This window comes from Marmota marmota, unplaced genomic scaffold (assembly GCF_001458135.2).
Source record: "Marmota marmota marmota unplaced genomic scaffold, marMar, whole genome shotgun sequence".
In the NCBI taxonomy this organism is placed as follows: Eukaryota; Metazoa; Chordata; class Mammalia; order Rodentia; family Sciuridae; genus Marmota; species Marmota marmota.
Genome location: NW_026000082.1, coordinates 36951904 through 36973327, shown reverse-complemented (window position 1 = coordinate 36973327; position 21424 = coordinate 36951904). Strand labels below are relative to the sequence as shown.

General features: G+C 45.7%; 2 long non-coding RNA genes across 2 annotated transcripts in view; one reads left to right on the top strand and one right to left on the bottom strand.

Moving 5' to 3' along the window:
* The window catches only part of LOC125620471, a 24921-nt gene that overhangs the window by 1106 nt on the left and 2391 nt on the right, over positions 1 to 21424 (top strand). The gene's annotated exons all lie outside the window — the stretch shown is intronic.
* On the bottom strand, positions 8007 to 20032 carry LOC125620473. Its single transcript, XR_007352172.1, has 4 exons — positions 19600 to 20032; positions 18228 to 19184; positions 11900 to 12010; positions 8007 to 8284 (listed from the first exon to the last, which is right to left on the bottom strand). It is a non-coding gene; the product is annotated as an uncharacterized LOC125620473 (long non-coding RNA).

Below are 21424 nucleotides of genomic sequence, written 5' to 3'. Positions count from 1 at the left end.
ATGCCCCCGGGGACGCCCCGCGGGGAGGGAGCGACCGCGCGCCCCCGCCCTCTACTCGGCAGTGGCGCACCGTCCGGGTGGAAAACCGGACGTTTTTCAGTAAATCGGGGGCGTGTCGCGGGGGGCGGTCAACTGTTTATATTAATAATCACACTTAGGGTTAGTCCAGCGTGGACTAGGGACAGAGTTCAGGGCCAGCGCAGCCCGGCGCACACACCGCTGGCGGGGGCCAAGCGCGCTCCGTGCGGGGAACTGAGCCGCGAGCTTCCGCGAGCGTTTTTTCCCCGAAAGCCCGCAAGGGTCGTCGGTGCCTGGTTCTTCTCCGCACGCTCCGTTCCCGGGATGTGGGACTCCAGAACTTCCTGGACTGGACGGGGGCGGGGCAGGGTGCCCTGATGCCACCAAAGCCTGGGCCCTTCACCAGCATAGGAACAGCTTCCAAAAAACACAAGCCACACGCAGGTGATCTGCAGTCATTAAAAGCTGTGCAATGTCCTAAGACACTGTTAAACAAATTTAAAGACCCTGATTGGCTGATTATTATTATTATTATTATTATTATATTTTTATTTTTATTATAGAATAGTACCATAAAACAGAGTCAGTGTTCCAATGAGCCAAGCAGAGCAAGTGGGTTTTGTAGACAGGGAAAAACTGAAGAAAGCAGAATTTTAAAAAAAGAACTTTAAAAGCATATCTGTCATTTCAAAGTGACTTTTCCTGTCAGGTGGAGACAAGGAGACAGAAAAATAACTCAGGTTACTTTTTTGTGTGTAAGGAAAAATTCAGAGGGAACTTTATTATCATGCCAACTAAAACTGGCCTGTTTGGCAATCTGGCTATTTTCTCTCGCTTCTCTTGATTTCCGAGAAGGTCAGATAAACAACTTAGTTTCAGTTTGGTGACTGAAACTTTGGCATGGGTGACTCTAATAGAGTTTTATTCTTGTCTGGTCTGATCAGGTCCAGTGCAACAATGGCCTCCTGTAATTTTTTTTTTTTTTTTTTTGGTACTGGGGATTAAACTCAGGGGCACTCAACCACTTCACTTCGAGACAGGGTCTCACTGAGTTGCTTAGTGCCTTGCTTTTGCTGAGGCTGGCTTTGAACTTGGGATCTTCCTGCTTCAGCCTCCCAAGCAGCTGGGATTACAGGGGTGTGCCACTGTTCACGGCTTCCTGTAATTTTTAACAGTAGTGAGATGTTTGCAGAAAAACAAGTTCTAAAATTGAGCCTGTTAAAGGTGTGTGTGTGTGTGTGTGTATGTGTGTGTGTCTACATGCATAGATACAAATATAAAATACCTTCTAATTTATTAATAATTAATGGTTGTTATCTCTACCTCTGGATGGTCTAGTTGATAAGATTTTTGTTTGTTTGTTTTTGTTTTTTTGTGATCCTAGGGATTTAACCCAGGGGTGCTATATCACTGAGCAAAACTACCAGCCCTTTTTAAATTTTTTAAATTTTGAAACAGAATCTAGCTAAGTTGCTCTGGTTGGCATCAAACTCACAAGCCTCCTTCCTCAGCCTCCAGTCACAGGGATTACAGATGTGGGTCACCACTGGGCTGCAATTTCCTTTTTAAGATTTCTTTTTCTAATGAGAAATTATACCCCATCTTATTCAAATGTATGATATGTCAAGATCATGTACTGTCATGTGTAACTAATTAAAACAAATTAAAAAAATAAATAAAAAGTGCCAAAAAAAAAAAAGACTTCTTTTTCCGATCATGTGTAGTTTTCAGGTTTTTCAATAATATGTATTGTTTTTCCAACAAGAAAATTCATTTTTATTCTAAAATTAATTATGGCAGTGTTAATTAAAAAACTGTTAAGATTGAGGGGTATCTGAAATAAAAGGAGTTATATAGATGCTAGTTAGGGAAGGCCCAGGTCCTGAGAAGTTTCCAGAAATCACTAGCGGTAAGGTCAGAAAGCAGGTGGAAAAACATTTTTATAATGAATATTTGGGGGAGAAATCATAAACTGTTTCATTGAACCCGCATGGGCTGTAGATGGGAGGGAAGTCCATTAGAAGATGTGGTGCATGTGGATTATTTGGAGTTAACAGTCCAGCTGGGCATGGTGGTACATGCCTATAATCCCAGTGTCTTGGGAGGCTGAGGCAGGAGGATCACAGTTTCAAAGCCAGCCTCAGCAACTTAGTGAGGCCCTAGTGAAGTGGCACCCCCTTTCTCCACAGAAAAGCCTTCTACACCATGGCTGATTTTAGGACTGTCAGCAAAAGAGTCCATTGTAGATAAACTTCCTATTTTTGTGTCACCCTGTTTACTTGGCCACTGGCCGAGAAGATACCAGCACTCCAGGTGCTGGACACCCCCTTACTAGTTTTTCACAAACATAACCAGTATAGTACTTTGAAGAAATGTGCAAACAAGGCCTCTGGCCTTGAGTTGAACTTCACAGAGATGTGTACATTTTTAAGATAAGTTACAAATGGGCTCCATGGTAACAGCTGGCAGGGGGAGGAAAGAAAGGGGAGAAGAAGCTCCCCCCCTTCTCAGGTGTTGTCCTTGAGGAGTTAACTTGCCCAGAACAGTGAAAGAAAAGCTGCTTTTATGTGAACTTCTGCAGACTGTGAACTTCTGAGCCCCTCCCCTTACACGCTGGGTATAAAACTCTGAAATTTCCTGAACTCGGGGTTCAGGGGATTGATTGATTACAGCAAAGGCTGTACCCTCTGAACCTGGCTGCAGCCAAATAAAACTGCTTCCTGCCATCTTCGGTGCCTTGCCTCGTTTGTCCCTACAACACTAGCAACTTAGCAAGACCCTGTCTCTAAATAAAGTATAAAGAAGGGCTGAGAATGTGGCTCAGTGGTTAAGCATCCCTGGGTTCTATTCCTGGTACCAAAATCAAACCCACAAACATACAACAAAAACCAGTCCAGAAGGTTCATATGTAAACAGGACCCAGTCATCCTCAGACATTCTAGAAGGTGAGACAGTCTTTGGTTAGTTTGCCCAAAGGTGCTGTCTGATAAACTTCCTCACCTCTTTCACCTCCATCTTGTGAACCTTGGTGATTAGATTTAGAACATCTTAGACTTTTTCTTTTTGGCAGTGCTGGGGATGGAACCTAGGGCTCACACATGCTAGGTAAGCCCTCTATCACTGAACCACAACCCCAGCTAGATTTTTTCTTTTGTCAGCTGTTATTTTTGAAATATGATATATTCTGTCCTTTCACAAATTTTTTTTTTTGGGGGGGGGGTGCTGGGGATTGAACCCAGGGGCTCTAACCACTGAGCCACATCCCCAGCCCTTTTTATTTTTTTATTTTGAGACAGGGTCTTGCTAAGTTGCTTAGGGCTTTGCTAAGTGGCTGAGGCTGGCTTTGAACTTGTGATCCTCCTGCTTCAGCTTCCTGAGTCACTGGGATTCCGGGCATGCGCTACTGCACCTGGCTCTTACACAATTCTTGAAAGATATATTGCCTCCTTTTTACAGGTTTGGGAAATGTCGTCTGAGAGCCCCGAGAGCTTGAGCCCTGGGTAGGTGCTGGAGTTTGGTTGGGTCCACTTTCAGGCTTGTGGGACTCTATGGCACCCTGCCTCTGGGTAATTGCTCTGTTTTCTCTCTGGGTATCAGCAACCGTTGGTCAGGTGTAACCAAACAAAGTTGTGCTGATATTTAAGCCAAATGCCGGCTCCCAGTTTGGCTCCCCCAAGTCTGTAGGGAGAAGACGGATCATCCCAGAGCTTGGTAAGTCCAGAAGCTGCTCTGAGGTTGGCCAGGGTGGCAGATATTTGGAAGTTTAAGGAAGGTTCTGGAATTTGCATCATGCTTTTGGCTCAGTCAGTCTGTCACAGGGAACCACAGAGGTGTGTTCAGATGTGTTCCCTGTCTTTGAGGTCTGGAGAGACAAGAGACCTCAAGTGGAAGAAGGCTTTGATGTCTTGGGATCTCCTTGGAAATTTTGGCTTCATCTCCAACTAGAAAGTGCACTCTTCCCTCAGAGCCAGACTCTGAGCCCAGAGCAGCAGGGCAGTGGGGACACAGGTGTCCTCTTTGGCCACCTCATGGGCTGTGCCTCTGGATCTGACTCTTTGGGACAAAATATGCCACGTGCTTATTCGGCTCTACCTTTCCCCACCTTGGAATTTCATGTTAGCAAACTGTGTCTGGTTGCCTGGGTCCTTGAAAGGACATTTTGTGACCACAGGCTTGGGCAAGTTGGCTCTGACAAAACCTTTAAAAAATGTCATATGGATACAAGTGGGGGATTGCAGCCAGTTACCACAGCCTCAGCTCTACCGTGGTCCTCAGTGGGCTGCTTCAGCTTTTTTCCAGGTATGCCAGGTGCTGATAATAAATTCATTGGTGGGTATATCTCTATTGATATCTTTTTATTGGAAACTACCAGTAGCACTTTGTTCCTATTTTTTATTGGTGCATTAGAGTTGAACATAATGATAGGATTGGTTACATATTTGTGTAAGACAATATAATTGGGCTAATATCAGTTCTTTGCAAGCCAGGGACACTTTTATTGAGTCCTTGATGTACAGTGGCACTCAGTATACTGAAGCACTTATAGGATTTGTGGCGGGGGGGGGGGGGGGGGAATGATGGAACCCAGGGGCATTTTATCACTGAGCTGCATCCCTGCCCTTTTTATTTTTTGAGGCAGAGTTCTTGCTAAGTTGCTTAGGGCCTCGCTAAATTGCTGAGGCTGGCCTTAAACTTGCGATTCTCCTGCCTCAACCTCCCGAGTTGCTGGGATTACAGGCGTGCTCTTCTGTGCCAGGCTAATATTGTGTATTTTTTGCTGTTTCGTTTTTGTGGTGCTGGGGATTGAACCCAGGGCCTTGTGCGTGGGAGGCAAGCACTCTACCCACTGAGCTCTATCTCCAGCCCTCATATTGTCTTTTATTAGATGAAACTCCGAAAGGTGACGATGCTTCCTATGACACGTGGCTAATTACAGTGACAGCTGACATTTAGACCCTGGTCTGTCTGTACTGAAAGCTGTGGTTTAGACTTCTGCTATTCAGTCTCAGATGATTAAGGGCGAATGAGAAGGAAATCCCCCATCTGATCAGTTCCTGATTAGCGATGGGCAGTGCCTTTTCAGTTGGCACCGTGGGCACCAGAATGCCAGCCTCCCTTTTGGGTTGGGCTATTAGGTAGAAGCAGTTTGATGGGAGCCCTACTTGGAGGTGTGGATCCTGAAGCTACTGTGAGTCTAGCAGCACGAGGCCCTGAATGGAAGTAGGCTCCTGTGTGCCAGCCCCAGCATGCCGCAGGGTGGGAGAAGCCCCCTTCCGTGGATGTCAGAGGAGCCCACATGGGTGGCACCATACTTGAAGCTCTTCCATTGAGAGCACACCACACCCTAAGCCCTGGGGCCGGAGACTCTGGTGTTCCACCAGGCCCAAGGTCTCTTCCAGGCAGTCGAAGGTTTTCTTTCACCTGCCCATGGAAGCTCCCCTCTGGGTCTTGGGCACAGCCACAGCGTCAGCAGGCGCCCTCTTTCTTGCCTCCTGGCCTTTCCGGACACTGGTCTTGTAGCGGACATCTTGTTGCAGGAAGAGACTGCTGGAGAAGCAGCTCTTGGAAAGGAGAAGAACTCCAGCCTTTATTTTACCTTGGTGGCCCAGAGGGAAACAAACTCCAAATTCTGAGCGCTGATCCACAGTTTCTCACAACATTTATAGGTTATTTGGGGTCATCTTAGAACCATCCCATCACTGGGGCTTTTTTCCTTTTTAAAAAAAATTTAAAAAAAAATTGTCATCTCCAGGGCCGCAGGCCTGGCGCAGGGTCCCTAACACAAAGCGTGCTCACAGACAGAGAGAGGAAGACAGGCCCTCGCCCCAGGCGTCGGTTACATTTCAAGAAGGAGTAGTCGGACTCCTAGGCAGTTACTTGCCATGCAGAAGCTGGGACCTATGGTTCATGAGGAGGGGAGGGGAGCTGGCCCTTTCTAGGCCTTCGTTTCTTACCATAACGTTTTTATAATTTCATTTCACAGCCGGCTCTGGTTTGGCCATCACAATCTACTGCTTCAGCCTCAGGTCTGTTACTTCCTTAACCTTGGCTTTGGTTTGCTTCCAATCCCCATGTGTCTTTCTGATTTCGTCCCCTTTGTGCTGTTATCCTGGAACGCCACAGACTAAGTAGTTTATGAACAACAGAAATTTATTTCTCGGCTGGGTAGGGTGACACATGCCTGTAATCCCATCTGCTCAGGAGGCTGAGGCAGGAGGACCGCAAGTTCAAAGCCAGCCTCAGCAAAAGTGAGTTGCTGAGCAACTCAGTGAGACCCTGTCTCTAAATAAAATACAAAATAGGGCCGGGGATGTGGCTCTCAATGGTTGAGTGCCCCTGGATTCAATCCCTGGTACCAAAAAAAATTTTTTTTTTAATTTATTTCTTACAGTTCTGGAGGCTAGAGAGTCCAAGGTCAATGTGCCAAAAGATTAGGGCCCCCGCTCTGCTTCCAAGATGGCCCCTTGAGCTCTGCATCCTCTGGAGGGAAGAAGCATCCTGTTCTCACATGGAAACAAGCAGGAGAGAGATAGCCCACTCCAGAAGTGTTTTCCACAGCAGATTAATCCATGTATGAGGCTCAGCCCTCGTGATCTACACATCTCCTTTAGGGCCCACCTCCCAATGGTGATGATGCATTGAGGATTTGTCTCCAACATGATTTTAGGGGACACATTCTAAGCATAGCAGTCTCTTTGGTGGTATGCAATCACAATTTCATAGAAATAAGTTGTTTTGTACATTTATTATCCTTCTTCCTGGATATATCCTCAGTGACTTAAGGGCTGGCACATAGTAGTTGCTCAGTGAAGGTTGGAGCGGTAGCTCAGTGGCAGAGCACTTGGCTAGTATGTGCAAGGCCCTGACCTCAATCTGCAGCACCACATAAACAAATAAACAAACAACAAATCTCAATGAACAGTGCATAAGCAAAACTTCAATGTCTGGGGCTCATTCAAACACAATCCCATAGTCCCCCAAATGACTCAGCCCTACTACTTCTAGCTCTTAGAAGGGCCCTAATAGCCACTCAATGTTTACTAGGTAGAGTTAAACTTCTCATACGACTCATACTTACAAGACCCCAGGACCTCTTCTGAAAGCATAGTTGGAATTTTTCCATCTTCCACTAACCTAAAGAATAATATGTTTAAGAATGATGTGTAAAGCCAGGCATGGCAATGCACACCTGTAATCCCAGTGACTGGGGAGGCTGAGGCAGGAGGATCACAAGTTAGAGGCCAGCCTCAGTAGCTTAGTGAGACCCTGTCTCAAAATAAAAAAATAAAAAGGGCTAGTGTTGTGGCTCAGTGGTAAAATGCCCCTGGGTTTGTCACAAAAGCTTGGTCACTGTCCCCAATGCCAATGAATGCCAATTTAATAATGAGGACATGGGTTTGAGAAAAAGGAAAAAGAAGCTTTATTACTTTGTTAGCAAAGGAGAAACAGAGGGGACTCCTGTCCCAAAGGCTGTGACTCTCTACATCAGGAGGGAGGGGTGTGGGGGGGGGAGATTAGGGGATGGGGGATGAGGGAGGTGGGGGGTAGTTTTAATTTAAGGAACTCTTCAAGGGTTACATTCCAGGTGTGCTCTGGGGGTGGGGGGGTGGGGAGGTGGTGTCCCAGGTGTGTTAGGATTCACTTGTTAATTTGGGAGATACTCACTTCCCAGATCCTCAGCAGGCATCTCCTTCCCATAGTGGGTGTGCTCAAGGGCAATTAACTAGGGGAAGAAAAGAGGAAAAGAGAACACTGTCTCCCTAATCTTGTTAGGGAGGGAAGAGAGGAGGAGAGACAAAATAAATGTTCTTCTTCTTCTTCTTTTTTTTAGTATTTTAGTTGTAGATGGATGCAATACCTTTATTTATTTTTTTTAATGGAGTGCTGAGGAACGAACTCAATGCATCACTCATACTACGCAAGCACTCTACCACTGAGCCACAACCACAGCAACCTAAAACATGTTCTTTAAAAAAAAAAAAAAAGCCTTAGAGCAACGAGGGCCATATTCGGAAGGTGAAGGGACCCCTGTTACATTTCCCTACTGTCAATTTCCACCTTCCATTTCTAAGGAAAAGTGGGCGACGTCATCTCCAAGCCACTTCATGCTGAGAGAGGGCGAAATTCGGGGGAAGTGACCCCAAGTCCTTATTTTCTGTCAGGTGGGGGAGTGACAGTTAAGGGCATTCAGCATAATAGCAGTCCAGAGTTCCAAGGTGGCAGGTAGCAGGTGACTGGACAAGGCGTACATAGGGTTAAGTTTATGCTGGGACAACAAGAAACAAGACACAAAGCATTACTTTTTTTCTTTTTTGGTAAACAATTAATACAAAAACAATTAGTTTCTAGCCAGTTACTGAAATGCAGGACAAACTTGTGTCTCCAGTGTCCTTCGTGGGGCTAAATATTAAGCCTTCCCACAGAACCCTTCCGTATAGCCTGCAGCTTAACTTATTTTGATAAGGCTGACATAAGTGTACATCTTAAGTTACATTAAAAAAAAAAGCAGAACAAACAAACAAAACATTGTTTTTCCTTTTAAATGTCCATGTAGGACTGTGCTCAGGCTGTACTCTCCTGCCAGGTGTTTAAGACCAGGTTGGTCAAAACTGACCTTGTTTTTATCTATTCTTAAGAATCAACTGCAATTCTTCAGAGACCACTCTTGGGGACATGTGTGAAGCCTGCTGGCTCCTTGAGCTTTCTGCTACTAGTGGTGTCATGTGCCAGGATGGGTCAGGTCAGGGTCTTGATGACCACATGTGGCTTCTCTTGGAAGCATCAGGCATTTCCCTCTCCGATGACCCTCCTCTTTACAGAATGTGCACCTGTTGGCATTCTGTTCTTTAGGGTCTTCTTGATCCCCCTGACTGGCAGATCAGGTGACTCACTGGAGTTTCAGAGCCCTTACAGGGTCCTGTCATTCTCTGGGTGCTGGCTGACCTTAGAAGGCAAGAGCCAAATATTACCTCCTTTTTTCCTTGGCCCTTTTACTTTCTTGGCTTGGTCTCCAAGTTTTTGGTTTTAAACACCCAGCAAGCCAGTTTCACCAGTCTTAAAGAGGGAGTAACAGGTTGTAACTTCAATATCTATAATTTTATAGTTACCTCTTTCATTTAATTGGGGTTAGTATTAGTACTGGAAGTCAGCATTATACACTATTTATCTGTAGGTGATTGCTTATTCTCTCAAATTAACCTACATTTTTTTTTTCTCCTTTTAGATATAGTACCTCTGCAAAACACTAACAGGCAACAGTTATAAAGTTTACAAGGAAAATACAAAATGAAATTAACAGAGCCTAAACATTCAGTTTGTGTAATAGCTATGAACCAAGAAAAATAACTTTTATAATCTTGAACCTTTACTTAGTTATATACTATATCCCCTGTTTGAGATCACAGTAATCTTTACAACAAAAATCAATCTTTTGAACACAACTTTAAAGGAGCTAAGTCTAGCCTATTTGGGAGACATTCTAAGGTGGAGTAAGGTGGGAGGCAAAGCCTTATCTCAGATAAGATGAGGCTCTTCACAAATAACACAATACATTATTACATCTGAAATATGAATCAAAGAAAAGCTAAGAGAGCTTTTAACCCTTTTTTGGTGGGAAAGTGGCAAAATGTTTTCATGTTTTACAATGTCCACCTTTAAACAGATCAGGCTCTTGTTATCTTTTAAAAATACATTTAAATTTCTACCCCATAATATAAAATTTTATATACATCTTATTGATAACAGGTCCAGTTATAGAACATTAAATGACATAGATCCCCAATTAAATTAGCTATTTTTATAAGTCTAAAGTTATCATTAGAGACAACTTTAGTTTAGAGAACACCAGATTGGTAAAGTGTCTTCTGAGCTTTATATTTTAAAACTTGTATATCAGAAGAACATGAGTATACTTAATATACAAAGAACTAATATTTAGCATAACCATTACACATATGTCTTTAAATCAACTAGATTTAATTTTTATAGTAAAATTCAGAATCCACGGATAATTACAGGCTGGCAGAGTTTAGCAGTATTAGCAAAAATCAAGGAGAGCCTTAAATCTTTTATACATTTAGGGAACAGTGTTAATGATCAGAACTAGGCTTAGTCAAAGCAGAGAGAGATAAGCCAGTTTCTCAAATGGCAGTGTGGCCCTTTTATGGCAGATGCAATGTATAAACCTATATGCATTTTCATTTTATAAACTTTTACATAACATTTAGATAAGGCTCAAACATATTTAGTTTGAGCTGTATACATATCTCTAGTCACACATATTCAGGTTATTCATGAAAAATCAAGTTTGGTCAAAATTGCAAGTCATCTGTTTTTCTAACAAAGAAAAATCCTAAGAAAGCAATGGATATCACACTTTAATATTTTATAGCTCTCAAACCTTGCACAACTTGGGACTCATCAGTGAGGGTTTTTTATCAGGCAGAATAGGCAAAGTAGGATATCTGGCAAAGCTGTCTCAATCCACATTTTAGACAACTGCCCAGAAGACAGCATAAATCCCCTTTAATGTCTCTCTCTTAAGGGTTATCTCCCCGCTGGCCCGCAAGTTATTTCCTCCCAAAACAAAATCTTGGTTAAGATAACAAGTTTTTTTTTTTTTAATTTTTTTAAGTTGTAAATGGACACAATATCTTTTTATGTATTTATTTTTATGTGGTGCTAAGGATCGAACCCAGTGGCTTACAGTTTTGAGGCAAGTGACCTACCACTGAGCTACAGCCCCAGTCCAAGATAACAGTTTTGATTGCTTTTCTCAGGGTCCTTTTGGACTAAAAGGCCTCATTCACTTTTTTTATATCCATTTTAATCTTTTTAATGCTACATTAAATGTGGATCATATATTTGAATGGAAATATGTTGAGGGTTTGGGAAAATTATTTCAAACATATTATAACTACAATTAAACAATATTCAGTCGGGGACTGAGGTGGTGGCTCAGTGGTAGAGCACTTGTCCAGCATGCGCGAGGCACTGGATTTGATCCCCTGCACCACATAAAAATAAATAAATAAATAAATAAATAAATAAAGGTATTGTGTCATCTACGACTAAAAAAATAATTTAAAAAGGATTATTCAGTCAGATAATGGATTGCTGTACAATTATTTTACATGCTTTATCCAAAGAGCTATCAAGAATTTATAAATAAGGGCTGCGGTTGTGGCTCAGAGGAGAGCGCTCACCTAGCATGCATGAGGCACTGGGTTCGATCCTCAGCACCACATAAAGTAAAATAAAGACATTGTGTTCACCTATGACTAAAAAATAAATATTAAAAAAAAGAATTGATAAATCAATACCACATTGTCTGAAGTACTTAGAGAATATAGCTTCCTTTGACTCGTGCTAGCTGTTTGCTGTTAATGCATAATAATTATGTTTTCAGCAATAATTCTTCCAAGAACTTGGTTGTATATCTGCTTATTGTAATTCTCTTCCTCTTCTTCTACCTCCTCCTGTTTTTAATCTTACCTTTTTTGTTTTTTTAACATGTATCCTATGAAAAGGTGGATTCTCTAGAATCTAAAAGTAGTTAATAGATGATAGGTTTGTAGAAACATGGATGGCAAGCTTAAATCTATCAAAGTGGCATACACAAACAGAAAAACAGGAAAGACATCACTGGAACTATTCCAGACATCTTTGTTTAGAATAAATAGGACCGTGTGATGTTGTTGAGAAATCTGGACGTAAGCTATGGGTGAAATGGGACTTTGGCAGAAATTCAGTTAAATTCAGTGACATTGCATTAAAAAAAAAAAAGCAGATTTGAGGTGGCACATGGGATTTGGAAATGAGCAGGGAAAAAAAAATGTCTTCAATGACAGCTTCAGATGGCTTACTTCCCTTGTTACCCTACCTTGTATCAGTGAGCAATTCTTAGTCAGTCTCAAAGGCGTTAACCAAGAGCACCTGGCAGAGTCTCTGGGTTCCTGGAGGCAGGTGTCCAGTCACGGCAGGCAATTTCCTCCTGTTTCAGAAACAGTAAAAACAATGGAAATAACACGGACTTGGAGTTACACAAAACAAGGCCACCACCCTGCTTTCTCCACTTAAAAGTCACAAAATGTACACTCCTTCGGGAACTTCAGTTACTTTATTATATCTTAATAGAAATGTGAGAGAGTAGAGAACATAAAACATGTCCAGCACCCCTGAGAATACTCAGGGCAACGCAGAGGCCCAGATTCCAACAGTTAGTTCCAATGCTTTTGGTGTCTGCTCAGCATGGACTCTATCAGTGCTTTATCCTTTGAGTCCCCACGCTAGTATACTTAAGTGGAAAAGTTTCTACCAGTTTCCCCCTAATATCACAGGAAGTTTTATCTTTTTTTCCTCTCATTCAAAGCTAATTTATTTTTTTTTAATTTTTTTGTCTTTGCCATCATCCGTGGATTTCATTCTTTGAACCCATGAGACAAGAGCCCAGAAAGAAAATCAGTGAGGCCTCAGTGCACATGGATTTCCTTTGTCTGCAGAAGTGGCAAACTGAGCCCTGTTCTGAAGCTCCAGTTCTATCCTTATGGGCAAAGAGTGGCTGGGAAGCAGAGTAGAGGCCAGGTCCTCTTGGCCCATTTCTCTAGAGACCAGGCAGCTTTCCTGAGTTTTTTCCTGACCCTCAGCAGGTTGATTTGCAGCTGCCTGGGGCCAGGCTGAGAAGCACTGGGTTCAAAGGATAAAAAAAAAAGATTTTTTTTTCAATCTTTCTTGGGTATCCTGCTATGCTCACACATTAGAGGGAGGAACTTTTTGCATCCAACTTAGTTTTTGACTGTTCGACTCCTTATTATGTAGTGGCATACATGCCTGTACATACAGAATCTTCCACTTATTTTATCTCTGACAGACCAACTCCCAACTGCAAGATTGTGTAATAATTCAGAAAACCATTCAAAGACCACATTGCTGCAGTAAAATATCATTTTTTTCTTAGACACACTTACATCTGTAGGTGGCCCATTCAGCCAAGTTCTTTCCCAAGAAACAATCTATGGGACCCATCAACACAGTCTTGCCCATGTCTTACAGGGCCAGAAACAGACACAAACAAAAAGCATAGAGACAGAAACTAGAGAGGATCCCAAACAGAGGGGAACCTTTAAAACAGACCAGATGGGGGGAAATCCCCCAAGTTCCCAACTCCCAATTAACTGTGACTTGCACACCAGTGGCATCACAGATGTCCCCATAAGGGGACCAGACGTTCCCACTAGGGAACCAGAAAAGTAGAATCAATCACCCTGGGGGAGCTTACCAAATGGCTAAATTCTGCATTCAGGTTCCCTTTTTTCAAAATAGACCAAGATGGAGCGACCTTTACAGTGCAGGGAAGGAAGGTGGGAGGGCTTCAGCAGCTGCGGGGAGTCCCTCCGTCCCTCCCTGGACTCTCACAGGAATAACTCCTCTGGTTCAACATGAGACACGCTCGCCTGTCGCCTGACTTTCCAGCAGTCAGTCAGTCTCAGAAAGTTCCCTCCCATCCTCAGCAAATTTGTAACCAAAAGCTCGGTCCCTGTCCCCAATGCCATTGAATGCCAATTTAATAATGAAGACAGGGTTTTGAGAAAAAGGGAAAAGAAGGTTTATTGCTTTGCTAGCAAAGAAGAAACACAGGGGACTCCTGTCCCAAAGGGGGGCTTTAGAGGAACTCTTCAAGGGTTACATTCCAGGTGGGCTCTGGTAGGGGGCCCCAGGGCACCCCGATGGTGTGTTAGGATTCACTTATTGATTGGGGAGATACTCACTTCCCAGATCCTCAGCAGGCAGCTCCTTCCTGTAGTGGGTGTGTTGAGGGCAATTAACTAGGGGAGAACATTAACACTGTGTCCCTACACTTGCTAGGGAGGGGAGAGGGGAGACCAGAGGGGAAAAAGAAAATAAGCCTTAGAGCCATGAGGGCTACCATCAGGAGGAGAATCCTATTGGGGGGGGGAGTGTCATTGGAGAAATAGAACTCTAATGGACGAGAGAACCAGGCCTGGGTGTACAATAAATTGTAAGAACACAATCCTGAGAATTAGTGCCTGGGAAAGCGAGAGTCCCCTCTCCTTGCCAGTCAGCCTTTCTTCAGGAAACCTGATTCGTATCACCCACCCTGGCTTTTGGATTGTAAGTAACTACCCCTAGGGAACTAACTGCTCTTCTCTGGAGTGTAAACACCCCTGCAGAGGCTTCTGGCCCAAGACTAGAGATTTATCAAAGGCCAGTTCTTCCCCTTATCCCACTCTACTTCTGTTAACATGCTTCCCGCCAGAGACCCCCTGCATGACCACATATCCTGTAGACTGGAAAATTTTATGGCACCAGATAGCCTATAAATTTTGTGAGAAACTGGTGACAAGCACTCAGAATTTGGAGTCTGATCTCTTCTGAGCCCACCTGCTAAAATGGGGTTTGAGTTCTCTCACTCTCAAGTGCCGTTTGCTGATTCTTGTCTGATTTCTGTAATAGAACCATATTACCGTGTAAGGATTCAGTAGCTCTCTCTCCTGCCTCCAGAGAGAATGAGAGGATCATGCAATGGTTGGGGGTAGCTCAATGGTAGAGTCTTCACAGCAAGGTCCCGGGTTTCATCATTGGCACCACAAAACTAAACTAATCAAAACGAACAAAAAAAATCCAAGTGCAGTGGCGCCCGCCTGTAATCCCTGGGGCTGGGGAGGCTGAGGCAGGAGGATTTCGAGTTCAAAGTCAGCCTTAACAATGGCGAGGCGCTAAGCAACTCAGTGAGACCCTGTCTCTAAATAAAATACAAAATAGGGCTGGGGTTGTGGCTCAGTGGTTGAGTGCCCCTGAGTTCAATCCTCGGTACCCAAAAGCAAAAAAAAGTAGGGCTAAGAGTGTGGATTATGGGGGCTGGGGCCTTAGCTCAGTGGCTGAATGCTTGCCTAGCATGTGTGAGGCACTGGTTCGATCCTCAATACCGCATAAAAAAATAAATTAATAAACAAAGATATGGTGTGTCCCTCTACAACTAAAATAATATTAAAAAAAAAAAAACAAGAGTGTGAATTATGGCTGGGCCACAAAGTGTCCAGCAACGTTAGGGTGACAGACTTTGGAACAGGCAGGAGAGGAGGAAAAGGTAACAGCTAACTGGGAGTAGGTTTGTAAAGAGATTTTAGGGCTTTTGGAGAAGAAAGGAGCAAGTTTAGGGTTTAGTTGCCCCGGAGAGTATGAATGTTTGAAAAGACTCGGAGGAACTGGATTTCAAAACATTAGGCTCTGAGTTGAAACTGAATATCCTTTGGGCACTTTTCCCCCAAGAGAGTATATATTTTATAAGGCTTTAAGCTATTGTTTTGACTCTTGCTTTTCTTGCTCTTATTTGAAGGGCATGCTGGAAGGAGACAGGCCTATTTTCATGTGGGGTTGGTAAGAATTTGTCAGTTGCAAAGAGAGAAACCCCGAACAGTCTTCAGCAAAGAGGAACCCAGGTGCTCACCAGATTGGGAAGTTCAAGGGTGGATGTGGCTGTGAGATGCTCTGGCGGAGAAATATTCTGATTGGCCTGGCTTGGGTCACATTCTATTGCCTGAGCCAATAGTGTGGTCTGAGGTATGGGCGGCTGCCCTTGCCCTTCTCAGGGGACAGAGAAGCTGTGAAGACAAACAGTTCTCATCTCCCTGAGGAGTGGCCGGGGAGCAGATCTCCAGGAGATCACACCAGCTTCCTCCCAGTCTCTCCTCTCCCCCTGGGAAAGACAGGCTCCGATGCTGCCGGGACTCTCCCCGTGGACAGATGGCTCTGCATCTCGGGGCTGCTGATGCTCTTGGAGCAGTTCTTCTTGGGAATGGCATCCTTACACAGACCTACCTCTGAAACCTCCCCTGCTCAGCTAGTTCTTCCTTCGGGGGGTCTCAGAATCAAACAAAACCCTCCTCTCCCTGTCCACCTTTCGGATGTTGACAGTTTCCAGAACCTTCTCATAGATGGTGCAGAGAGTCAACTTCCAGAAGTAAGAGAACCAGAGTGGGAAGCAGGAAACTCAGGCTCCAGCCCTCAGCTGCCTCGAGAGCTGTGGGGGCAGATGGGGAAAGCTGTGGTGGCAGGCGGAGGCGGCCGTCCCCATTTTACAGATGGGGATAGTGAAGTAAAGGAAGGGGAGGGCCTTGTCCAAGGTCACACAGTTGTGCACCGTTCCCTGGCTCTTGTTCTTTATGGCCTTGAGCAAGTTATATCCTTTCTCTGGGCCTCAGTTTTCTCATCTGTAATTTGGAACTTTAATTTGCATTCCAAGCACCTGTAGGGCGTGTTGAAACCCGCATTTGCCGGAGCTCATTACCAGAGTCCTTGATTCCAATTTTTTTTTTTTCTGGGACAGGGACTGAGGGTTCATTTTAACCAGTTCCTGGGTGATTCTAGCAGTGATGGTGCTGCCAGTCTGGGTTCCACACTTGGAGGATCACTGTAGTATTTGATTTTAGCTCTAATGTACCAAGCAGGATGGGGGGTGAGGGGAATTTCACCTGTTTAGTTTGGCCCCTATTAAATTGTGTGTGTATGTGTGCACGTGGGTGCACCTGGGCCTAGGCAGCAGGCATTGTGTTCTGAGACAGGGATTCAGGATAAGGAGAGGGAAATACTGACTCTTAAAGGAAACACCACAGCCATTGGGATGCAGAAAGCACAGTTGTCAACCTTGACCTTGGCCATTGACCCTCACCCTTGGTCCATGCCCTTGACCCAGGCCCTTGTAACAGGAGGGAAACACATGCACAAGGAAAACTGGCATGAAATCGTGCAGCCCCTCCCTGGATCCACCTCCAGTCCGGCCCCTGATCCTGCCCTTCTATAAATATCGGAGCCCCAGCCCCTTGTCAGCTGGCTTTCTCCCTGGAATGTATCTACTCCTTAAATAAACCTGTCTGGGCCTTTGTCTGGCTCCTGCGGAGATTCTTTTCATGTATGCCAAGAGCCCTGCTGGTTCTGAGACCTCCCCTTTCCTCTGGGAACTCCTCAGACCCTCTCCAGAGACATGTGGTGAGCTTAATCCAATCCATCAAGGGAGATTCAAGAACTAGGTAAACAAGAGGGAAGGATAAAGAGCAGCTGCCCATTTGGATTGGAAGGAGACCAAAGGAACAAGCCCAGAGGGTTACAGATCCTGACTTGATTTATTGAGCTCCTACTGCCCTAGCTGCCTTTCTGATAGGATCTCATTTAAATCTTGTGGCCCGTCTATACGGTAGATACCCGATACATGAGGCTTCACCAACGGGAAGCTTAGGTCCAGAGGGGTTAGGAAATACACCTGGCGGAAACATAAGATTGTACTGTTGCTGTAGAAAACATTTGGCAGTTCCCGAAGGGGGCAAAACAAAATCATCACATGGCCCAATTCCACTTTTAGGGGTATTCTTGAGAGATTTGAAAATACACATCCACTCAAAAACGACACGAATGTTCATAACAGAATTAAGCATGTATCCCCAAAATAGAAGCCACCCAACTTCCACAATTGTCAAATGGATAAACAAGTGTGGTACAGACGATGGGTTACTCTTCAGCCATAAAAGGAATGGGGTTCTAATAGACCCCACCTCCTAGATAAACTGGAGCACACTATGTTGACTGAAAAAAAGCCAACTACAAAGGGCCACGTCTTTCTAGGTGCAGTGGTGCGCGTCTGCACTCCAGCAACTCAGGAGGCTGAGGCAGGAGGACAGCAAGTTTGAGGCCAACCTCAGTAACTTAGTGAGACCCTATCTCAGAACAAAAATTAAAAAAGGCTGGGGATGGAGTTCAGTGTGTGTGTTCCCCGTGTTCAACCCCCAGTACTGAGACAGCGCCCAATTTATGCTCTGAATACAGCCTTGCTGCTCTACCACGGAACTTATTTTTAAAATGGACATGGGTCACGTTGGCAAGAGGTGTGACTTTTGCAGTCGAGGGGAAGAAATAAAGAATGTCCACGTGCTTCTGCCCCTTCCAATGCTTTATTCACTCAAATCACTCAATACAATTTCACTCTCTAGGTTCTTAATCAAGGAAACGACCATCCTTAATGCTAGGCACTGCAGTAGACATAATCAATCCACAGCAAACAATTCTAGATGAATTCTAAGCCCTGCAAACACTCTTAATCATGACAGACTCTTGACAGACATTTCCTCTGCCCGCTAAGCTCAAGTGTCAGATCTAAAGTCTCAAGCCTTAGGCTCTAAGTCCAGCAGATGCACACTCACTCAGAACCCGTGATCAGGTCAGGAACCAAGGCAGGCTTCTCCTGGGGTGGAGCTGATGGCTGGCTGAGGAGAGGGTCCTAGGGGGAAGTTGCAGCTGTCACCAGGGTCAAGATGTGGCTGGAAAGTTTGAGACCCGTGAGGAAGACGCAGAGGATCAGCAAACGATGAGAAGAGCTGGGGTGTCAGCCCAGGTCCTCACCAGGCTCTCAGCATGAGGGCACCAGTGTCGGCTGGCTGAGTGTCTGTTCATTGGCTCCACTATTTATACCAAATTTGGGGGCTTTTGACCCCCCCTTCAGTCCTTATCAGCCGCCACCAGGTCTCTCAGTGTCCTCATTTACCCTGGGGTTAAAACATCTGGCCTGGTGGCCCCACCCTGATCTTCCCACCTCTCCCCCTTATCTGGGGGGAGGACAGCCTGCCAGAGGCTTCACTCTGGGTTTATGAGGGTGGGGAGAAGGGACTTGTTTGGGCCTGAGGGCCACACTGGAGGGTTCCCTTAGGTGAGCCTGGTGAGACTGCAGGTTTCAAACTGGAGTTTTAAAATGGAGTTGCTAGGCTCAGGTCCAAGGCCATCCTCACAACGTGGTTCTTTCTCTTCCCCTGTCTCTCCCCATCCCTGATCTCAGAGGAAACAGGATCACCTTTTTCCCCTCCTGGGCAGATTTCTCAGTCCTTGAGCACACACCCACCACAGGAACAAAGTGATCCAGACTTTTGGGGATGGCACGAAGACCTCAGAAATGACTCTCTCTGATTAATTAACAATGGAATCACAACTCCAACGGAGGATGGGTGGAACATAGTCTTTGAATCTTTAAAAGCCCTCTGTTCCTGCTGAAGGGCAGAGTCACAGTCTTTGGGACAGGAGTCCCCTGTGTTTCTCCTTTGCTAGCAAAGCAATAAATCTTCTTATTTCCTTTTTCTCAAAACCATGGGCTTGTGATTGGATTGGCACTGGGGACAAGGACAAGGTTTTCGGTAATAGTACCTCAAAAACAAAACAAAACAAACAACAAAACCAACCCACGAAAGGCCACATATTATTTGATTTAATTTGTATGAAATCTCCAGAATGGGCAAGCCTAGGAAAGGCAGGGGCTGCCCGGGGCTGGGGGCGGGCAGCAGGCAGGGCGTGACGGACACTGGGTATAGAGCATCTTTCCTGAGTGATGACAATGTCCTCAAATCAGGAAGTTAAGTGAATATATTTAAACTATACTTGAAAAGGTGAATGTTAGGTATGTGAATCACACCTCAATTAAAAGTGGGGGTGGTGAGGGTGGTGATGGGCACACTGTGTGGGAACAGTGGAGCTGGGATTGAACTCGGGGCTGTGGCAGCCTGGGGAGGAGTCAAAGAGATTTCCCACCTTGGCCCCTGGCCTTGGCTAGCCTCTTCCTCCCTGGTTCTCAGCCGTAGCCCGCTGTGCAGTGTGTGTGTGGGGGGGACACCCCTCCAGGCTCCAGGCTGGTGCAGAGGGGATGGGAGAGAAGGGGGAGGGCCGTTCTCATCGGAAAACCCCTCTCCCTAAGAACAGCCAGGCACTGTCACACCTTATCTGCTCCTTCCAGGCCTGGGAAGGCCCCAGGCACTCCCAGGTGTGCTGGCCAGCGGTGGGCAGGCGTGCAGGGGCAGACACCGCAGGTGCCCAGATGGCCCAGGGCCCAGAGGCCTGCTGGCTCCTTCTGGGAAAGCGGGGCTTGTGGGAACTGGCAGCGGGGACCTGAGCTCAGGCACTGCCTGCACGGGGTGGGGGTGGGGGCTCGGGTCTACAGCTGGTCTTTGCATCCTCCGGGGAATCTCCTCGCTTGCTTCGCTTTAGTTTGTATTTCTCTTCTTCTCCTTCCTTCCCTCCCTCCCTCCCTCCCTNATCAGGAGGGACATGGGGGGGTTAGAGGAACTCTTCAAGGGTAACATTCCAGGTGGGCTCTGGCAGGGGGTCCCAGAATGCCGGATGGTGTGTTAGGATTCACTTATTGATTGGGGAGATACTCACTTCCCAGATCCTCAGCAGGCAGCTCCTTCCTGTAGTGGGTGTGTTGAGGGCAATTAACTAGGGGAGAACATTAACACTGTGTCCCTACACTTGCTAGGGAGGGGAGAGGGGAGACCAGAAAAAACATGTGTTCTTTTAAAAAAATAAGCCTCAGAGCAATGAGAGCTACCATCAGAAGGTGAAGGGGCCATGGTTACAATGACATAAACCATCCCTAAATATATATGATTTTTGACACTAAGGATTGAACCCAGGGATGCTGAACTACTGAGCTATAGCCCCATCCACAGGCCTTGATTTCATTTTTTAAGGGGACTGTGTCCAGAAAGTCTGTACCCAATTGAATTTCACCAGAAGAGGTGGATGGGTAAGCTTTGAAAGGAGCAGTGTGGTCCTTACCTAGTGGACACACGCTGGTCACTAGGGGCTGAAGGGCCCGGCTGGGAGCGAGATCCTGGGAGAGGTGGTCAGAAAGCCCGCCCCGCCCCCATTACTGGAAACGCCCATCATCTAAGAAGTCTTAGATAGCGAGCGGCATTTGCTAAGCCTGGACGCCAGGGGGCGCCACACACCGAAGGAACGTGACCCAGGCTGTGAGATGTTGGACCAGGCGATCCGGCTTTGGGGGTCCCTCCAATGCAGAGAAGACAGCTCTCTGCTGCCCTGACCTCCTGAGGCTTTCCCGGGGACCCTCGGATGTGCCCACAGGAAGCTCTGGGCCTGAGAATCAGGCACTTGTTGGGGAGAGGAAGTGCATGTGCAGCACTGGGGTGACAGCCCGCGCTGTAGCCTCCAGGCTGTGTGTCTGTGGTCAATCGATTACTCTTCTGAGCCTCAATTTTATCATCTGTCAACTGGGAGTGACAATCCTCTGTCCCACTTTACATATGTGTGTATGTTTGTGTGTGTGTGTGTGTGTATGTGTGTAAGTAGCTTAGGCAAAAGTGCTTTGAAATCCTGAGAAAGCCTAAGGATGACTGTGGCTGAGATGGGCCTGTCAGGGTAGGGGCACAGGTAACAAGGCCACTAGGCAGCTGTGACATTAGCCCTGAGAAAGTGACACACAAGGAAGGAAAGTAACCCAAAGGGAGGCCCAAGAAGGTACTTAAAACTGTGGATCTTGAGTCAGAGACATTGACTAGAAAGCTAATTTTGCTACCAAACAACTTGAGACGTGACAAAAAACGATCCCCCCCCA